Below are 20309 nucleotides of genomic sequence, written 5' to 3'. Positions count from 1 at the left end.
CTCTGACTACATGTAACTATCCTAAGGAATTACAGTCTCTTATTTTTCTGACTTACCATACATATGAGCATGTCCTTCTTGGTTTCCTGAATTACTTTGTTTGAGTGCAAGGACTGCTTTCTGACCGCCACACAGAGCACAAGTTCACCGAGTGATGTGGCTCATGAGCACATTCCTTAGAATCTAAGGAGGCACATTAGTTGTAGGAGATGTCTTGAGTGGCATTTCATCATCATAGGGCCCCCAACTCCCCACATCTAGAGACAGCTACCCTGGACCCGGCACTCAAGTGTCACACAGATGTAGACACACTCAGAGATGTGGCTGCTTCTCCAGGTCTGTGTGTCCAGCCAGTGCTGTGGGGTGCAAAATCTTGCATGTGGCTGCTGCCATTGACAGCTTCTAGAAGCTAACAGAATTCAAAATCTAACCTGAGCTTTTCTTTTCATGAATTAGTGTTCCAAAGGAGATACACCAAAATGACAAATGATGGGCTTGGGAGGTGGCTCCATGGCTAAGTGCACTTGCTACATAAGCATAAGGACCTGAGTTTGATCCTTAGGACCCACATAAAAAGTTGGGTGTGGCCGTGGTACCTGTGACTTTAGCACAGTGGTGGGGAGAGGCAGGAGGATTGCTGGGGTTCACGGCTCAGCCAGTGTAGCTGAAATAGCACATGTGCTAGCTCCAGGTTCAAGAAGAGACTCTTCTCAAGAAAATAGGTGGAAGAACGATAGAAGAGAACAGCGGTATTGATCCTCATGTGGCCTCCACACGTGAACCCTGAGCGTGCACATCAGCATACATATGTGCATACACCACACATGTACACACATATGTATGTACACACACACACACACACACACCCCAAGAAAAGGCAAATGAGATTTAATGTTTATTTTGGGAGCATGTTTTTATATTATAAAATATTTTCTCTGTGTGAACTATATTGTAAAAATCAAATTTTTATGCTGACTTTTAACTTTATTATGTGAACTTTTAGTTGTTTCCAGACATGCCTTACAATTAAGGACTTCAGTGGCTTTAAAAAATACGCCACAGCAGGAGCATCATCAGCAACTCCTTCCCACCACTAGATAGTTGTTAGTTGATAGACTAGAAGAGGAGTCAGGGCCAGGTTCCATCTACCAACCAAGTTAAGAATGACTTTGACATTTTGAAATGGTCGAAAGTAACATTTCATGTGAAATGTGAAAATTATGTAGAATTTTAATTCAGTGCTCATGAATACATTTACTGGGACATAGCCACCACCATTCCATAGGTCTGGACAGTGGCCACTTCCCCACTCCAAGGTGGAGGTAAGTAGGTCCTCCAGGCCCTGCTGCCTGCAGAGCCTATGATATGTCCTACCTGCTCCTCTGCAGAAGAGGTTTGCCAGTTCCATCCTAGCATTAGAAGGCAGAGACTTGAGCATTCAGCTTTTGGATTTTGTATCAAATGTTAGGTTAAACATGGTCAGAATTCATTCTCTTTCAGAATGAGCCAGTGTCCTGGAAATGCTGCCCATGTGATAGCACAATAGACTTGACTGTGGGCTTTGGATTTATTTACTCAACGGAGGAAACCAATTTTATTCTCTAAGGGAATAGTAAATAAGCCTGTCTTCATCAGTATTCATCAGAGCATTGAAAGAGTTTGCCTGTAGCAAAGGTTACTTTTGTCTCCCTGCTGAAATCCCATTTAGAAATGCTTCATAGCAGGACTTTTCTGTTTTTAAGTAATAGGGGATATTCAGTTGTTTCTGTATTGGTCTTTCATTTCTTTCCTTTCAGATGCATAAGCAGTTTCTAGAACCAACAGTGACTTACAGGGGAAGGTAGTGGCAAGATTGAATATTGTGTATTTTATAACTGACTCATAATTTCATTTATGCTTAGTACAGCATGACCACATTTCTAAGAGGTTGCATATATCCAATGATATTGTGCACACAAGTGACTTATTAATTTAAGCTATAAAATAATTTTGGACTGTAGTCAAAGCCCACAAACTTACACATTACTTTCTTTTCCCACTTCTTTTTTTCTTGGAATGAGAAATAATACCTATTTTAACTTGTAAGATGGGTGAATTTTTAGGTAAAGAAAATTGGCTTTTCTCAACTACACTTAAAAGAAAAAGACTGACTGAGTCTGATTACATAATATGTACCTCAGTATGCCTGGAGCTTCTTGTTTCCCACATGAAGATAATTTCATGTTCATGATTTCACAGGAGACAAAGTATAAATAGCATCAGAAAAGTTTTCTAGATTTTCTGGTAAATTCTGCCAGTCTGGGACCTGCATACAATGTACCATGACTTTAATTCCTTAGTTCCTAATTAAATATTCTAACTTTTAATACCCCCTCTAAATTAAAAATGCTTAGGTAGGAATTTAGTGTTCTTACCATTCTGTATGTCTCTGTGTTTGATGTTGATTTGAAGATCACTGGGGAAATATTCTAAAAATCTCTGTTAACAGTTCACACTAATGAATCAGAACCAGATACATTATTAAACCAATAAATACCATATGCATATAATTGCCTAAATGGATGTGAAAGTTATAGTGGAGAACTGTTGCCTATATAATCTTTTTAAAAGTGACGATCAATGGCATATAGTTCCCTAGGCCACAGATTTGAGAGCATTACTGCCCACTGGAGGTCACCTTTACAACCTACGGAGTATTGCCTTCCTCATAAATTCTAATTATGGTGTTGTGCATGATTTATTCCACTATTTAAAAGTGAAAACCAGTAACCTCTCTCCCTTAGCAATGCACCTTCAGTTAAGTCATGCCTTCGCCCCTGTCCAAAATTCTTTGAACAAACCACTCACTGTTTATACTTCACAATCTCAGCACTACTCTTTCATTGCTGATTGCTCTTTGGCTTGCTCTCTTTCCATGTTGGCAGCTATTGCTTTTGCAGATCACATATTTTAAAATACTCTTTAGTTAATTTTCTTCTCCTTTATATCCTCTGATGTAAGGAATTTGAAGGCATTTTTGAATTCCAAAATATTTAACATATGTAAATTAAGCTACAAGGGCATGGCATTGTTAAAACACATCTTCAGTTATTTTTCATAGATGGTACTGAGATATGCAGCCAGCAAACCTTATCAGGTCACTGCTGGTTGATAAGAAGTATCACCACTCTGTGAACACCCAACTTGAAGGGCTGAGAGTGTAGTTCATTCGTAGAGTTTGTGCTTAGCATACATGATGCCTTTGTGTTCAATCCCAGGACCAAAACAACAAACAAAACGACTCACACTCGTTTTTCATTATAAAAGATGAATATACTGACTAGATTCCTCTCTGGTCCTTCTCTCACCTACAGAGTGTTCATATTTTCATCTGAACTGTAAGGTAACCTGCGTGAGGGGAATTGTTTATGGAAAGCAGATAGGAAAATGTTCTCCTCATGGAGGTTGCTGATACACTGTCAGTGTCTCTTTGTTGATACATTTCTGTTTCCTGGATGATGGATTGCTCATACACTGGCCCATGATTTTCTTCCTCTACTTGGGTGATCCCATCTCCTTATTTTGCTTCCCATTATGTCCTAGAATTTACCCTTGTTAACTTGTTCAGGCCTGTAGGCAGTGTCATATTCTCTGATCTGGCACTACTTCCCTAATACTAGACTCTGACCACTCACTGCGTCATCTTCAGTTATTTCAGAGAGCATTCCCACATTGCTCCTCAATTCCAAACAGCCCAAGATTGACAAAATTCCTTTTTATGGATATTACATTCTGCAGCTATTTTAAAATTCAGAGATTTTCAGCAGTCTGTGTGCTGGCTGAACTGCTGTTGTATGCCCCTTGATCATTGTGCCAATCATTAGAAAGTTTAAAGGCTTTTATATCCCTTGGCAAGTCAGTGCTACCTCATTTGTTACCCCTACCATCATGACCTCATCCCAAACCTCAGGCGTCTTCCCCTATCTAGGAACTACCAAGCCCTTTCTTGGACCAGCAGTTTTTAGGACTCCATCTTGTTATTCACTTTGATAGGTTGATCTTTGTCACTAATTAAGTTATTTAGCAGTGCTGGAAATTGATCCAAGGGCCTCATGCATGCCAGGCAAATGCTCTACCACAGAGCTATACTCGTAGCTCCTTATTGGTTGATTTCTATGTCATAATAATTATTATTTTTAAAATCAGCGTTGCTTTCAGAAGTAAAATAGAGTTAACTTCTCAAAGAAAAGAAAAAAGATTCCCAGGTGATTTTGAAAGCATTTTAGTTCATTCATTTGGCAGTCCTGTAGCTTTAAGCACCAACTAACTCTGTGTTGATCCTGTTCACTACTGTTCTAGATGCTAAGACATATTTTCACTTCTGTAAAATGAAACCCCACAAGTTAAGTATGACTGAAGTTGAACATGTATTATATGGGAGCTATGACTCCTGCTCACTTTACTATGAGCCTAAAATTGCTCTAAAAATGAAGTCTTAAAAGGGAAAAATAGTATTGGGGAAACAACAAAATACATACATAAAATAAATGACATCTCATTTCAAGCCAATACAAATTTTTTTTTTTTTAATGTGTAAGTGTTGAAAGGCTGTGGATCATAGTGGTGATCAAGAGCAGTGGCCTCATCTAGTCCATAAAATGTCTCTTTTAGGGATTGACAAACCAGACATTGGAAGCTAAATCACAAGGACATTCCACATAGGGGAACAACATGGAAGCTGGCAAATACTGTGGGGGGAGGAGAAAGGGTGTTTGTCTGGTGGGAACTTCTATCATAAGTGGTGTTGCACGAGATCCAGCCAGCTGAGTGCATGCTTGAATGCGAAACTGAACAGCTCCTTGCAGCGGGGTCATTCTTCATTCAGGAGCAAGGGATGTGATTGTGATGTTGTCCATAAAGTCAGTCTGGTGGCCAGATGCCGAGTTGACTGAGGGGGAGGAAGGCTCCTCACGTAGTCATTTGGGAGTGGTTGACTTCCTTGATGGGCATCACTGAAGGTGACAAGGAAAGCAGTGACTTTTCCAGAGCAGTGTGACAGAAGACCAGCTGAATAAAACAGAATGAAAAAGAGAATTAACGTGGGTGATAAAAGCCCAAACCAAGAAGGCAGAGTAAGAGCTAGGCAAATCCCCCTTCTAAAAAAGCAACAATAAGGGCTGGAGAGATGGCTTAGCGGTTAAGTGCTTGCCTGTGAAGCCTAAAGACCTCGGTTCGAGGCTCGGTTCCCCAGGTCCCACGTTAGCCAGATGCACAAGGGGGCGCACGCGTCTGGAGTTCGTTTGCAGAGGCTGGAAGCCCTGGCGCGCCCATTCTCTCTCTCTCCCTCTACCTGTCTTTCTGTCTGTGTCTGTCGCTCTCAAATAAATAAATAAAATTTTTTTTAAAAAAAGCAACAATAAAAATGGACAGAGTTGTCAGAGAACAGCACATTTAGGGCTCTGGAAATTGGTAAAAGCATTCAATAAGTTGAGAGGCATTCATTTATAGAAAAACAGCTATACTTCAGGTAGAAAAGTGGGACTCTGGGGTGTTCCTGACCAGCAGTACTCTCATTCCTGCCCCGAGGCTCAGCACAGTTGTTCTCTGGGGGTCAAAGGAAACCATGAAAACCGCAGTTTCTGTGATGTGGAATGTGAGACACTCATGCCCACCAGCATTGTAACAGTAGACAACTTAGTGGCAAACAAGACAGGCTAAGGAGAAACCAAGTGAAGCTGAGGTTTTACTCTTGTTTGAGACCAAAAGTGGGCTGGCTGACTACCCAGTAATCCATCAGGAAGAGTTGAGAAATGGCACAGTGATAGGAGCCTTGGCAAACTTATCACCCATTTCAGCCTGACCAAGGTCATACAGGCAGGGGAGAACAGAGAGGGCTCAGCCTAGTTATACACCCTGGTTGACTAGGAAGTTCTGCACATATGCAGAGATGTAAGAGGGCCTGGCAGAAAGTAATTGCTGGGGACGCCTTGAAAGTAACTTAACCTTGTCTTGTGGTCCCGACTCAGACCCATTGGCAGAGTGAAACCTCACTAGCTTTGGTGCCTGAGCACAAGTAGTGACTGGCTAGTGAGCTGTGTAGCTGAGGAAGCTAAGCAGAACCCAGGCTGAAACTACAAGTGACAGTTTAAAAATCGAGTAGATATCAGTAGCCTTGCACTGTGAGGAAAACATCTGACTGATTTAGTCCAAGAAAATTAATAAGCCAGAAAACTGTAGCACTGAGGGGAGAACATGAAAACCCAGATCCACTGCAAGATATTGAAATTTCCAATTTCCAATTAAAAGAATCAAAAGATATATAAAGAAAAGTGTGACCAGTACTTAGAGGAAATAAGCAGTCATTGGAGACTGTTTTGAGTAGCCCAGATGTTAGACTTGGCAGGCAAAGACTTCAAAGCAGCTACAATAAACATGTTCAGGGAGTTAAGGGTAAACCACACTTAAAGAACAAAAGAAAACGTAGCAACAATGACTCAGCCAACAGACAATCTCAATGCAGAGATGGAAATTAATTGCTAAAAGATCAAATGGGAGCATTTGGAGTTGAAAAACATAATAATTGAAATGAAAAATTTACTAGAATAAGTCACTAGCAGATGCAAGATGCGCAAAATGAACCTATGGACTTTCATGATAAATTTGTTGGAATTAAAAAAAAAAAATTCAGTGGAAAAAGCAAACACAGGCCCAGCCAGGCCAGCCAAGTCAAGTGCTGAGACTACAGGTCAGTCATACTTGGAAGCCTGAGGCAGGAACATTGCAAATTCAAGGCTAGCCTGGGATACATAGTAAAACTTTGTCTCATAAAAACAAACAAAAGAGCTGGAGTGATGGCTTAGCAGTTAAGGCACTTGCTTGCGCCGACTAAGGATGCAGGATGCATTCCCCAGAACCCACATAAGCCAGATGTACATGCTGATGCATGCGTCTGGAATTTCTTTGCAGTGGCTAGAGACTCTGACATGCCCATTTTTCCTCTGATTCTCTCTCTCTTTTCAGTAAATACATAAAACTAAAATATTAGAAACAAACAAAAAAGTAAACTAAGCATCACAAGCAATGCAAATCAAGCAACATGTGAAACACTATTGTCAAAGTTGGCTTGACATCAGACAACCAATCAGTGTATATACTGTATTCAGACAAGAGATAATCTGCATGATTATCTGAGCAAGCATAAACAAATTCAACCTTTATTCCTTACTAAAAACTGGTCTAGGAAATAAAGAAAAACTCCCTTAGTGTGAAAAAGAAGTACAAACAGCGAAACCTAGGGTTAATATTATCTTAATAGGAAAAAAAACAACAACAACAAATGCTTTCCTCTTGACGTTGGAAATGAAACAACAAAGTCTGGTCTCACTGTCATGCACATTGTAGTAGACGTTGTAGCCAGTGTGGTATGGCAGAGAAAGAGGAGGGGATGGGAGAAAAAGCATGTACTTTGGAAAGTTAGAAGCAGACTGTCTTATCTGCAGATGGCATGATCCAGTATAGAGAAACCCCTAGGAAACACACATTTATTAGAACTAAGTACAATAAAGGTACAGCCATAATAAAAATCTACAGATTAATATGTAAAAATTATATAAGAAGTATTCCTAAATGAAATCAAGAAGGTTGTTTGGTCCATAATAGCATCAAATGCATAGAAATCAATTTCTAGACTTCTATGCGGAAAATGAAAATGATGCTGGGAGAAATTCAAAAGGATCTACATACATATCAGGTACTTAGCATTCGTGGGCTAGAAAATTTCATATTATTAAGTTGGCAGTTTTCTCAAACTGATACATTCAGTGCAGTAACAAAATCCCAGTAGGCTTTGTTGGATGCAGACAGATTGACAAGCTGATCCTAAAATTTATAGAAATGTGAAGAGCTCCGCAATTTTGAAAAGAATAAAAAGAGAAGATTTTTGCTGTTAGATTTCAAGTTGTATCATGATGCAATCCTACTGTGTTCGTGGTGTAAGGATGGAGATGTGTGTGGACCAGTGGAGCCATGGTCATGCTCTGTTAAGAAACCATTGTTTTTGTGTTCATTGAATCTTCAACAAAAGTGCTGAGGAACATTAATGGAGAAGAGATTGTGTTTTCAATAAATAGCAGTAGAAAAATCGAATATCCATATGAAAAATATGAATTTAGACTCTTGCCTCATACCATATGAAAAAGTAACTCAAAATGTTAACTCTAAAACCTGAAACGATGAAATCTGTGAAAGAAACTTGAGAAATTTTTATGAACTTGAATAAAGCAAAGAGCTAGACTAGGAAGCTGGATTTCATTGAACCTTAAAACTTTTGTCTTTCAAAGACAACATTGAGAAAGTGACAAGAGGGCTGGAATGATGGCTTAACCTTTAAGGAGCTTGCCTGCAAAGCCAAAGGACCAAGGTTCAGCTCCCCAGGATCCACATAAGCCAGATGCACAAGGAGGCACATGCATTTGGAGTTTGTTTGCAATGGCTGGAGGCCCTGAGTGCCATTCTCTGTCTCTGTCTCCCCCTCTCTCTCTGTCTTTCTCAAGTAAGTAAATAAAAATAAAAGTACTAAAAGAAAGAAAGTGACAAGAGAAGCTAGGTATGATAGCTCATGCCTGTAATCCAGGCACTGGGAGACTAAGACTGTCAGGATGTGTGCCATCCATGAGTTTGTGACCAGACAGGGCTACATAGTGAGTTAGGCAAACCTAGGATACAGAGAGACACTGTCTCAAAACAAACAAACAACAAAAACCTCTAACTAGAAGTAATTATTTTAAAATTATGTATTTTAATAAATACATTGTGTCCAGGTTATAAAAGGGCTTCTACAACTCATTAAAACAAGGCAACTGAGAGCTGGACAGATGGCTTAGCAATTAAGGTACTTGCCTGCAAAGCTAAAGGACCCAGGTTCAATTCCCCAGGAACCATGTAGACCAGATGCACAAGTGACACATGCCTCTGGAGTTCATTTGCAGTGCTTGAATGACCTGGTGCGCCCCTTTTCTCTCTTCCTCTCACTGTCATAAATAAATAAAAATATTTTTTTTAAAAAAGAAGGCAACTGAATTGAAGTAAGTAATACAAGTAGGTAGCTCACCAGAGAAAATATACAGCTCACTAATAAGTACAAGAGGAGATGCTCCTTGACATTGACCATCAGGGATGCACAGTAAAACCATGATACGACACCATTGCACACCCACAAAGATGGCTGGACTTAAAAGGCAGATAATATCACATGTCAGCCAGAAGGTAGAGAAACTCGGATGTTTATGGGTTCAAGGCAAGACTATAAAACCACTTTTGGGAAACTGTTTGGTAGTTTCTTTAAAAGTGAAGCATAAACTGACCACCTGATCTAACAATTCCAGTCTTTAATGTCTACCCAGAACAATACACATGCATGTAAACAAGGACTTGTCTAGTAGCTAAAACCCACAAACAACCCGAGTGCTTACCACTTGATGTATTGGCCAACGAGATGTGCCTTGACCCACACAAAAAAATACTATTCGGGATTGGAAAAGGATGAAATCCTGAACTAAGAATTACAGCCATGCTGTAACATGAGTGAACCTAAAACATTGTATATTAAAGACCAGACATGAGACCACATCTAGTATGAAATTCCCAGAAAAGACAATTGCCTATAGCAGTAGAAAGCACATTAGTGATTTCTGTGAGCTAGAAATAGAGCAGAGGAGCTTTGTGTGCTGACAGAAATGTTCTGAGACCAGATTGATGTTTGCATAAGTCTCTAACCTGACTAAAACTACTCACAAGGAATGAATGTTAAGGTATGTAAGTTAATCTAAGTAAAGCTGTTTTAAAATAATTTGCTTTCATTGTAAAGCCATTCATGATAATGGTATTTTGGGTACATAGTCATTTTATTTAGGTCAGAAATGTTAAACTCTTCAACAGTGTGTCAGAGGGAACTGTGGGTTTTTATTATTTATTTATTCATTTTTTTATTTTGTGTGTGTGTGTATGTGAGAGAGAGAGAGAGAGAGATTTAGACAAAGGTGGAATGATAAAGCAGATGTCCCCACGTGTTTCTGTGGGAGTCCTCAGCCCTCTGAGCTGGTGCAGACCTCAGGCTTCAAGACTTGAGCTGTGCTCTGCCTTCTGGCCCTCTTCTCCCTCCTTTCCAGTTTTCTAAGCTGTAGCTGTGTGGCCTATTTCAGCTTTTGTGCCTGACATCAGTCGCTGCTGTTGGTGCTCCACCTAACTCTAGGGCATCATGCCTCCTCCAGCCAGCACCTGCTTCTGGTTGTTCCATTCACTTTTACAAACTGCGGGAGAGACGTCTCTTCTGCCGTGTGTAGCTATGACTGTGCTTTAGTCCTGACACAGCTACCGCTGTGTCTCCAAAGGACTGGCTCTTGTTTCTTTGGGAGAATGATGACTTTGGTTTCTGTCACATGACATGTGCATTCCAGAGCTAATGTCCAGATAACTGAACATTAGAGCCACAGTGAGAAACGAGAGATAAGTATGTAGATTTGGTCCCCACCTGAGAATAAGAAACAGGAGTGAGTTGCATGAGATGCTGCCACTCAGGGGAAGGAGAACAGTTAGATACACGGCAGTCAACTTGTTCCTAAAAAATTACAAATGATAAGTACATATACAGAGGTTCTATATTTACCTTGAATGTCCTAGATTAATCATTGTAGGGAAAAGAGGCAGTGGGCATGGGACGTGCCTGTATGAAGAAAGCAATTATGTATTTCAAAAGGGAAAGAATGTTTGATCATCTTATAGAAAGCTAATCTCTATCTTAAAGCCAGTCATTGTAGAATATAAAACCTAACCATGAAACTGCCTCCCCCACTAGGTGGCAAAAGTAAGCTGCAGACAGTGTCCCCTCTTCCTTGTTACCATAACTTAGAAGAATCCAAACACCAGATTCAAAATTCAGGCTCCACATAATTCCTAAACTCTTAAACTGAAGGAGGGTTTAAGACGTATCTTGGGTTGATCATTTATAGTAATAGGAATGCGTTGGGCCACTGGATGTTTCTCTTATAAAAAATACTAAAGAGAGATTATTAGCAGTTTGTTCCAAGTATCCTTGGGAAATGTTATGGAACATCCCTAAGCTCTGATAATTAAACTACTGTATCTCGTAGTTAGTGGAGAATTCTCAGTTGTTTCTAACCTGGTGTCTTTCACCAGCTAGCCATTCTACCTGTACTTTCATGTACATAAAATGTTTCTGGAAGTTTAATTAGTTACATGGGAGTTAGAATATACTTAATTTAACAAAGCCTGAGACAAAATGGGCTAGTCAAAAGTTTTCTTTTAGTCATCAGATTATTCATTTATTTTGATAATAACATTAGTGGCATTTTCCTCCTTTCTCTGCTTTTGTCCTTGTATAAAGGCAGCAAGCAGACTGCTATTTTCATTCTAATGGAAACTGTCTCCCTTGTAAAGGCTCCCCGGTGTGGACTGCAAATGGTGACACTTTGCTTGGAAGCATTGTTGTACTGAGTGCAAGCAGTTCAACACGGGGAGGAACAGCTCTGCAACCCCAGTCAGCAGACAGTTGCTGTTCCTTCCCCTGACACACATGCCCAGAAACTTGCATTGCATCATTTCAAGAATTCTAATTAAATATCCCAATTTTAAAAGCAGTTGATCATTTATTCATCTGTTCATCAAATATTTGTTCAGGGTCCCTGAGTGCCAAAAAAAATAAATAAAAGAATTAAATTCTTTAAAGGAACAATTGTTGATTTTCAAACAAGAGGCAGGATGTTTGGGTGTTCTTTTGTGGCTTTTGAGCAATTTTCAAATTGTGAGTCACTGTTTAGGTCTGTGAAAATAACCCCTATTTAATTAATTCTTCCAGTGCAGCTCCTCAGTTGATATAGATAATGGAACTGCTAACAGATAACCATCTGTCATCATCACAGGAAATGAGCCTTGATATTACTCTAAGCCTCATTGATTTGGAGATTTTAAAATTTGGTCATTTTAGCAGAGTGATAAGGAATATATTCGACAAAACTTTATTATGGAACACTGTGATGTGCCAAGTGATGCCTTCCATGTATACTACTCTGTGTGCTCTGTCTTGTTTGTATTTAAAAAAAAAGCTTATCTTTGGGGCCTATTGCTTAGTCCCTAATGACTGTTGCTAAAGGTCTCACATCTAATCAAATTTATGGTTGAGGGATTAATCATTTCTGTCTGATTTTTTTCACAAGTTATCTTATAAATTTATTTTTTTGCATGTGTATGTGATATGCATGTGTTGCATGTTCATGTGCATGTGGGCACAAGGGTATGCAGATGCATGTATATGTGTGTGCTCATGCATGTGGAGGTCAGAGGTTAACATTGGGTGTCTTACTCAATCTCTATCCACCTTACTTTTTGAGACAGGGTCTCAAAAATTGATTCAGCAAGACAAGCTAGCCAACAAACCCAAGGATTCTCCTGTGTCTGCCTTCCCAGCACTGTGATTTCAGGTGTGCAATCATCATATCCAGCCTTTTTATTTATTTATTCATTCATTCATTCATGAGAGAGAGCGCGAGAATGGGTGTACCAGGGCCTCTAGCCAGTGAAAATAAACTCCAGACCCATGTGCCACCTTGTGCAGCTGGCTTACATGGTACTGGGGAATCGAACATCCGTCCTTGGGCTTTGCAGGCAAGCACCTTAACCTCTAAGCCATCTCTCCAGCCCCATACTCAGTTTTTTATATGGGTTCTGGGAATCTGAGCTTAGGTCCTCATGCTTGCATGGCATGTAGTTTACCAACCAGGTCACATCTCCAGCTCCTCAGTTGTTTGCTTTTTAAAGGGAGATTACCATCAGGAACAGTTTTCACACTGGTTTCTGCAATGACTACTCAAGAATAATCCTGAGTAAAAGTTAACACAGAAGGTAGTTGATCCAGTGAATCTTTATTAATGTCTCCTGCAAGTAAGGCAAGTGTGACAGTAAGCATGTAAAGGTGTGAATGGAAGAAAATCTGTAATGCAAGTGAATGATAGCAAAACACTTGAGGAATTTTAAGGAAGAGGCAAAAATAATTTTGGGTCCAGTAGCAACGCTGGCCAGTGGGGCTCAGGCGCTGAGACGAGGAGGGACCAGGCTTTGTGAGCAAAGAGGAGTCTTGCTCTTCACTTCTGAGGTGTTGACCAGACATAGAAGTGTCTTTGACAGCAGGACAGAGAATCAGAATTCTGTCCAGTGGGTCAAGGTTGGCTATGGACATTTGCAGGTGTGTATGGCAGTCTGCCTGACTCCTTGGCACAGAGCACCAGCAATAGCCAAGCTGCATTAATCAGAAATCACAGAGCAAATGAATTTGAGGGAGTGTTTTCCCTAGGTCTGTGTAATAAATATAATAATGCCCTGTGAATAATCTTTAATATCTGTGTGGATCAAATCAGCTAATTTAAATGTTTTCCCTTTATTGTGCAATAAAGACAAGCCCCTCTGTAATCTTGTGAGTGTTTATTCTGCCTCTGAATTACTAGCTATAAAAAAGTTCCAATCTCGCTGGGCGTGGTGGCGCACGCCTTTAATCCCAGTACTGGGGAAGCAGAGGTAGGAGGATCACTGTGAGTTCAAGGCCACCCTGAGACTCCATAGTGAATTCCAGGCCAGCTGGGGCTAGAGTGAGAGCCTACCTCGAAAAAAAAAAAAAAAGTTCCAATCTCTAAGAAAATGTTTTTCAGGCTAGGGAAGATGGCTCACTAATTGAGGGTGATCTTGTCACTTGAGTATGAGTGTATCTTAGGCTGGAAACCACCAAGTTCAACTCCCCAAAAACCATGTAAAAAGCTGGGCATGGGCCACACACACATCTGTAACCCCCATCTATGGCTGAGAGGGGGTGTTGAAGAATTGAAGAGGCCTCACTGACTGACAGCAGCTCTGGGCTGAGGGAGAGACCCTGTCTCAGGAAAGTACATGGATAGACAATGAGAGAAGGACTCCCCATGTTCTTCTCTGGCCTCCACATGCAAGCACATGCATACACCACATACCACGCACATACTTTAACACACACACATGCAAAAATAAATAAATAAAAGTGTTTTCCGCAAATGAGGTACTTTAGATTGTGTGTCTAGAAGCAGCTCCTGAATGCTACTTCTGAACACACCCCTCCTTTGGCTAGGAGAATAGCGGCTCCTCTCTTGTTCCTTTATGGAATAGTAGGTACTTTTCCAGCAGTAGCTATTCCTGGAGAAGAAACAACACATAACTGAAAATGTTTTCGTCTTCATTGATTTCATTATTTTGGTTGACATTTGTAGGCCAAAAGGTAATGACATTTGATCGTGGTCGAGGAACAAATAATCTTATTAAAGAAACTTGAAAATCATTTTTGAATTTTATCCCCTCACACCAGTAAGCCCCAACACAATGAATTCATGACAGGTAAAAACAAACATGTTAAATACCATCATAGGATGTGTGCATAAATGCTGACCTGAGCTTTTACTTGCAGAAGTTGGGAGTCCAGGAATTTGCTGATTTACACATGCTACAGAAGGAGTCATTGTGCAGAGACATGAAATATATTAGTCTGCTTTCACAATAAGGCATCTGGACTGGGTTATAGGGGGTGTGTAACATGATAACAAATGCAGTTGATTTGTAAAATTTTAAGGCGTTGGGTATAAACATAATTCTAAAGTCAATCATACTTTGTCATTAACATTTTCTTTGCAATTGCATGTAGCAGCATAATGCCACATAAAATTTGGAGACGTAAAGTACTTTGTTCTTTGTCTTATTAAATGACACTTTAATGAGGATTCAATGCTTTTATTTTGGTAAGTATCCTACTGTGAGGATCTCTGCAATTTTTTTAAGTAGGAAAGCTTGCACAAAAGACGTGTTTTCTTATTACCAAATTGGTTACTTTGAAGTCTATGGCAGATTGCATCCATCTCTGAATTAGTGCTGCAGAAGGCCTCTATTGTACATCATTAGTGATGCATTAAATTGGTTATTTATGTTTTAAAACCCAAGCATAATAGAATCTTTTGTATCTGCTTTTGAAGATTGCTGTTATAATAAAATATTTTAACATGAGTAAAGTTGTCTTTTTGGTTTAGCTGATGCATCATTGGAGAATTTAAAGATTCGAGTCCTCATCTAGTCTTCATCTCTTGCTTAGGTGTGTGTGAGAAAAATGTGTAAATTACTTCACTACTTAAGGAAAAAACCACATATTGTAGAATTGCTTTAGTATTCTCAGGTAAGAAAGTAATTAGAGAGAAAACTCATTGACTAATCATTAATCTCAAGTTTAATCATATTAACACTTGAAAATAGATTTAATATATATTAGGTTGTTTTATTATATATTATAATGTTAGTTTATTGTTACCACTAATACCAAATAGCTACTTCCAGAATTTAAAATATAACAACCCATGTGGTTGAAATCTCATTTTAAAACTTCTGTTTAATATTTTTTGCACAAGTGATAAAACAATACCTGACTGCAATATGTTTTATTAGTCACTGGCAGAAAGGAGCATATTTTGCTAAATGTTCCTCATAATATACTGTGTTTCCTAACATTAGGAATAGCGAAAATGTTTTTTAGCAACTGAACATTCTAGGCCATATTAGCTAAGTAAGTAGACTGGCAGAAAATGGACCTCATAAATGTTTTTTTAAACCATATTTTGGGGCTGAAGAGATGACTCAGCAGTTGAGGCACTTGCCTGCAAAACCTAACCACAGGGGTTTGATTCTCCAGCGCCCATATAAAGCAAGATGCACAAAGTGATGCATGCATCTGGAATTTGTCTGCAGTGGCTAGAGGCCCTGGTGTGCCCATTCTCTCTGTCTGTTTCTCTTCTTTCTACCTTTGTGTGCAAATAAATAAAAATAGTTTTAGGTCTCTCATAGGATGTAAACATCGTGGTTGGTCAAGCTTAGCCCCTGGAACTTGGTACCAGAGCTAATGTCTTCCTGAGACAGCTCCTAGCCCTAACCAAACAGCTGCCCTTCTGGTTCACCTCCCTAGGGTTACAAATACCTTTGCAAGGAGAGGGCATTCTCTCACTCTCTGATCACTTGGAAACTTCGAGGTGAGTTTTTCCTGGGCTGGCGGATAGGGGCTTGGCCTAGGCCCTAGTCCAGGCCCAGCCGGGAGGGGCCCTACCCTCTCCATACGGGTTCTTTTCATCCTGAGCTCCCCACATGGCAGGAGCTCCTTGAACTTTCTTTTCTTAACCCACTATTTTCCCCAGATCTGTATCTGCTCACATGGACTCCTGAGCTACATGTGGCACACATGAGCTTTTGGGCTCCACGTGGTGTTCTCTCCACTTTCTGTCCCCTTACCTCTCAGTCCTCCTCTTTCCACACTCCTTTGTAAAATCTGAATAAAGTACGGTATTTTAAAAATTAAAATAGTTTTAAAGAATTATACACAGTGCATAGAGGATTCTCAGGGATGGGCTCACCTCTGAATTCCCTAGGAAATAAAGGCTAGCTAAAATATAGGCCTAGAACTTCTGCTTGAGAGCAGTCCACACACCAGTCTCTTGACTTTCTGCACCACTTGTTTTATACAGCGGCATTTAGCTTCTAGCTAGAGTTATTCCCTACCCTGTACTCTGCAGCCCGTCTCCTGGGAAATGCGTTCTTCTGGGACTTGTTTTCCCAACCACTTCCTTCTCCCTTTGCTCCTTCAAGGGCTCCTTTTCTTCATGTTATAAATGTTTTTCTCATTCCAGCAGTATCACCCACCTACCCACTCACCCACTATGCCTTCTTTTCTTGAACTTTAAGTGTTTTACCCTTCTCTTCAATTGTCAGGCTTTCCCCATGTTCTCACGTTTCTCACTAGTAGATGGCAGGTGGATCCAGTGTCACCTTCAGCCCCAACAGCGTGCCTGTCCTGACCATGGGTGCCAGCACCCACACTGCCTGACTGATTCACCTCTTCCTTTGACTGCTTGTCTTTTGCTGACCCCTCAGTGCCATTGTACCCAAGATGCTGTCCTGATGTGTAAATTCATTTGGGGGTCTTACCACTTTCATCTTTATGTACTGCCTTGCTCATTATATTTTGATGCCTTCCCAATACCACATTTGTTTTTTTTTAAACAGTAACTCTAAGTGGCAATTTCTGTTCCTTTTTTAAAATTTTTTTTGTTTATTTTTTATTTACTTATTTGATAGCAACAGACCGAGAGAGAAAGAGGCAGAGAAAGAGAGAGAACGAATGGGCACACCAGGGTTTCCAGCCACTGCAAATGAACTCTAGACGGGTGCGCCCTCTTGTGCAACTGGCTTACATGGGTCCTGGGGAATCGAGCCTCAAACCGGGGTCCTTAGGCTTCACAGGCAAGCGCTTAATCACTAAGCCACCTCTCCAGCCCCATGTTTTTTTAATTTAATTTTTTGCATGTATGTGGTTGTGGTCATGTATGTTGTGGGCACATGTGTGTGTATGTGTATGTGGAGGCCAGAGGACAATCTTGGATGCCTTTCTTCTCAGGCACCTTGTGCCTTTTCTGAGACAGAGTCACTCATTAGCCTGGAGTTTACCAATTAGGCTAGACTAGCTTGGCCTGCAGGCTCCAAGTATTCTCACGTCTCTATCTCCCTAGCCAGGATTACAGACACATACTACCACATTCAGCATTTACTGAAGTCCTCATGTTTGCAAGGCAAGCATTTTACCAATTGATCTATCTTCCCAGCCCCTAACCTCACATTTGTATATGTTTAGGGTATGTTTGTTTTGAAAGGGAAAAAATTGATCTTACATTGATGTATATAATTCTGGCAAGTCCAATATCTATAATGTGGACCAATGTCTGTAAACAAGCAGAGCTGATGGTGCAGTCTTAAATGAGAATTCTGGGCTGGAGAGTGGCTTAGCGGTTAAGCGCTTGCCTGTGAAGCCTAAGGACCCTGGTTCGAGGCTCAATTCCCCAGGACCCATGTTAGCCAGATGCACAAGGGGTTGCATGCGTCTGGAGTTTGTTTGCAGTGGCTGGAGGCCCTGGCGCACCCATTCTATCTCTCTCTCTCTCCCATTCTCTTCCTCTCTCTCTCTCTCTCTCTCTCTGCCTCTTTCTCTCTGTCACTCTCAAATAAATAAATAAAAATGAACAATTTTTTTTAAAAAAACTATTAAGTGTGAATTCTGAGCTCGCTCTCTCTCTCTCTCTCTCTGCCTCTTTCTCTTGGTCACTCTCAAATAAATAAATAAAAATGAACAAAAAACTTTAAAGAAAAGACTATTAAGTGTGAATTCTGCTGTGTCGGTCAGGTGGGTGGAAATTCAGACAGGCTTTCTGCAGAATTCCTTCTTCCCTAGGAACTTTTAGCTTTTCCTCTTAAGGCCTGTGAGCACCCTCACAGTATAGAGGGTAATCTCATTTACTAAGTCACAGAAACATCCAGATTTGTGTTTTAACCAAGCAGCTAGCCACTGTAGCCTAGCCAAATTGATGCATAAAATTAACTACCACTCTTCCTCACCAGTTATAGGCTTACATTTCATGAGATAATGGGAAAATATACTGGTGAGATTTGGCACTTGGTTCTTCTACTTACAGGATATGTTTCCTTGGGCAAATTTCTTAATCTCAAGTAGCAGTTCTCTTGTTTATAGCAGTGTATATGATTTCCATGCTACCATAGGGCCTGTTACACAAATATTTGATGAATAAAGGGAATACGTGGCAAATGAAGCAGGAAAAAGATTTTAGTTCTGGTGTCACCTGAATGGAGAGCTCAAATTTAGACTGCAAAATCAGACTGAAAGTTCTTCCTAACAAATCTCTCTCTCACACACACACACATTAAATGTGAACATAGTATATGCATTCATGTCCAATGAATCTATATAATGAATGCAGGACATGATGCTTGTATACACTCACATAGATAGTACCAGGCACATGTGGTCCCATCCCATTACTGAACACACCCTGAATGTCTTCTAAAGGTTGGCAGTGTATTGGGCACAGGTCTCACAACACTAACAGTTCTATAACTTTGCCTTTCTCACTATCTTCACTGTTTTCTGTCATGTAATAAATGATGGCCTGAAGTAATTTCAAGTAACTGCAATAAAATTTAAGGTATATGTGTCAGACTGGCTCTGCTGAATATTTTTTAAATAATATAAGTCATGTAGAAGGTTAACTCCAACAGACTGTTTTTAATAACTGGCAAATTTACACAGTATGTCTTATGGACCAATATAGTTACATTGCAATAAATAAATGAATATATGTTGCTACTGCCAGCTTTCAGTATATATAATGTTGAACCAACTTTTAGAGATTTGCAGAAATACCTTTTATGATTTTAGTGCATGTAGAATGTTTTATGCACTTTAAAATATTCTGTCACATAATAAGTATGATGATAAATACCCATGGGTTCTACTTTAGTGTTCTATTATAAGTTTGAGAGAAGGTCAAATTATTATAGTAATATCAGGGAGAACAGCTATGTATTTTCTGTAAAGTTTGGTATAACAAACTTAAAAGGTAATTGAGATGATGTATGATTATACTTACTATAAGTGATTTTAAAAATTAATGAACTTTTAAAAAACTTTTTAAAACTGGAGTTACAGATATGGTGAGGCACTTCTGTAACCCCAGTATTTAGAAGGTGGAGCCAGGAAGGTCAAGAGTTCAAGATCATCCTTAGCTTTATAACAAGTATGAGGCCAGCCTGGGGTACATGAAACCCTGTCTTAAAACAAGTAAAGAAGCCTACTTATGGATGCAAACAATAATAGTTATAATTATTAAGGAATAGATAATGGTGTATACATTTTTCTTGGCTAGAAATTATCATCTTTATATCACCTATTTTAATGAACATGGCCTTTCCCGATGATAAGCTGCCAGTAGTTGATAATATTGATTATTAAATACTGATTTCATTTTGATTCATTAATATAAAACCCTCTAATTAGCCTGAGTAATTTGGACTAAATGAAACAAAGCAGAAATTAAATAAGCTTTTTTACTGTGGCACTAAATTTAGATGTTTGTTTGAAAACCAATCTTATGATTCTTAGCATAACATTAAGATCAGATTAAAGCTTCAGATTCAAGACAAGATCATTCTGGGGCTGGGGGGATGGCTCAGCAGGCAAAGTCACTTGTCTTATAAGCATGAGGGCCTGATTCTCCCTGAGTTCTATTCTCTAGCACTCATGTAAGTTACTGGGCATGGCCATGCATCCCTACAAACCCAGTCCTGTGAGGAGCAGAGGCAAGAGAATCACTGGGACTAGGTCAGCTAGTTTGACAAAAGAAAAAAAAAAAACAAAAAAAAACGGC

At 39.8% G+C, this 20309-nt stretch overlaps 1 protein-coding gene across 11 annotated transcripts in view; it reads left to right on the top strand.

Annotated features, from left to right (window-relative positions):
- The window catches only part of Stau2 (staufen double-stranded RNA binding protein 2), a 326027-nt gene that overhangs the window by 229718 nt on the left and 76000 nt on the right, over positions 1–20309 (top strand). The window lies entirely within an intron of this gene.

Source organism: Jaculus jaculus, chromosome 2 (assembly GCF_020740685.1).
Source record: "Jaculus jaculus isolate mJacJac1 chromosome 2, mJacJac1.mat.Y.cur, whole genome shotgun sequence".
In the NCBI taxonomy this organism is placed as follows: domain Eukaryota; kingdom Metazoa; phylum Chordata; class Mammalia; order Rodentia; family Dipodidae; genus Jaculus; species Jaculus jaculus.
The sequence above is the reverse complement of the archived record's forward strand: the minus strand, read 5'-3'. Positions and strand labels throughout refer to the sequence as shown.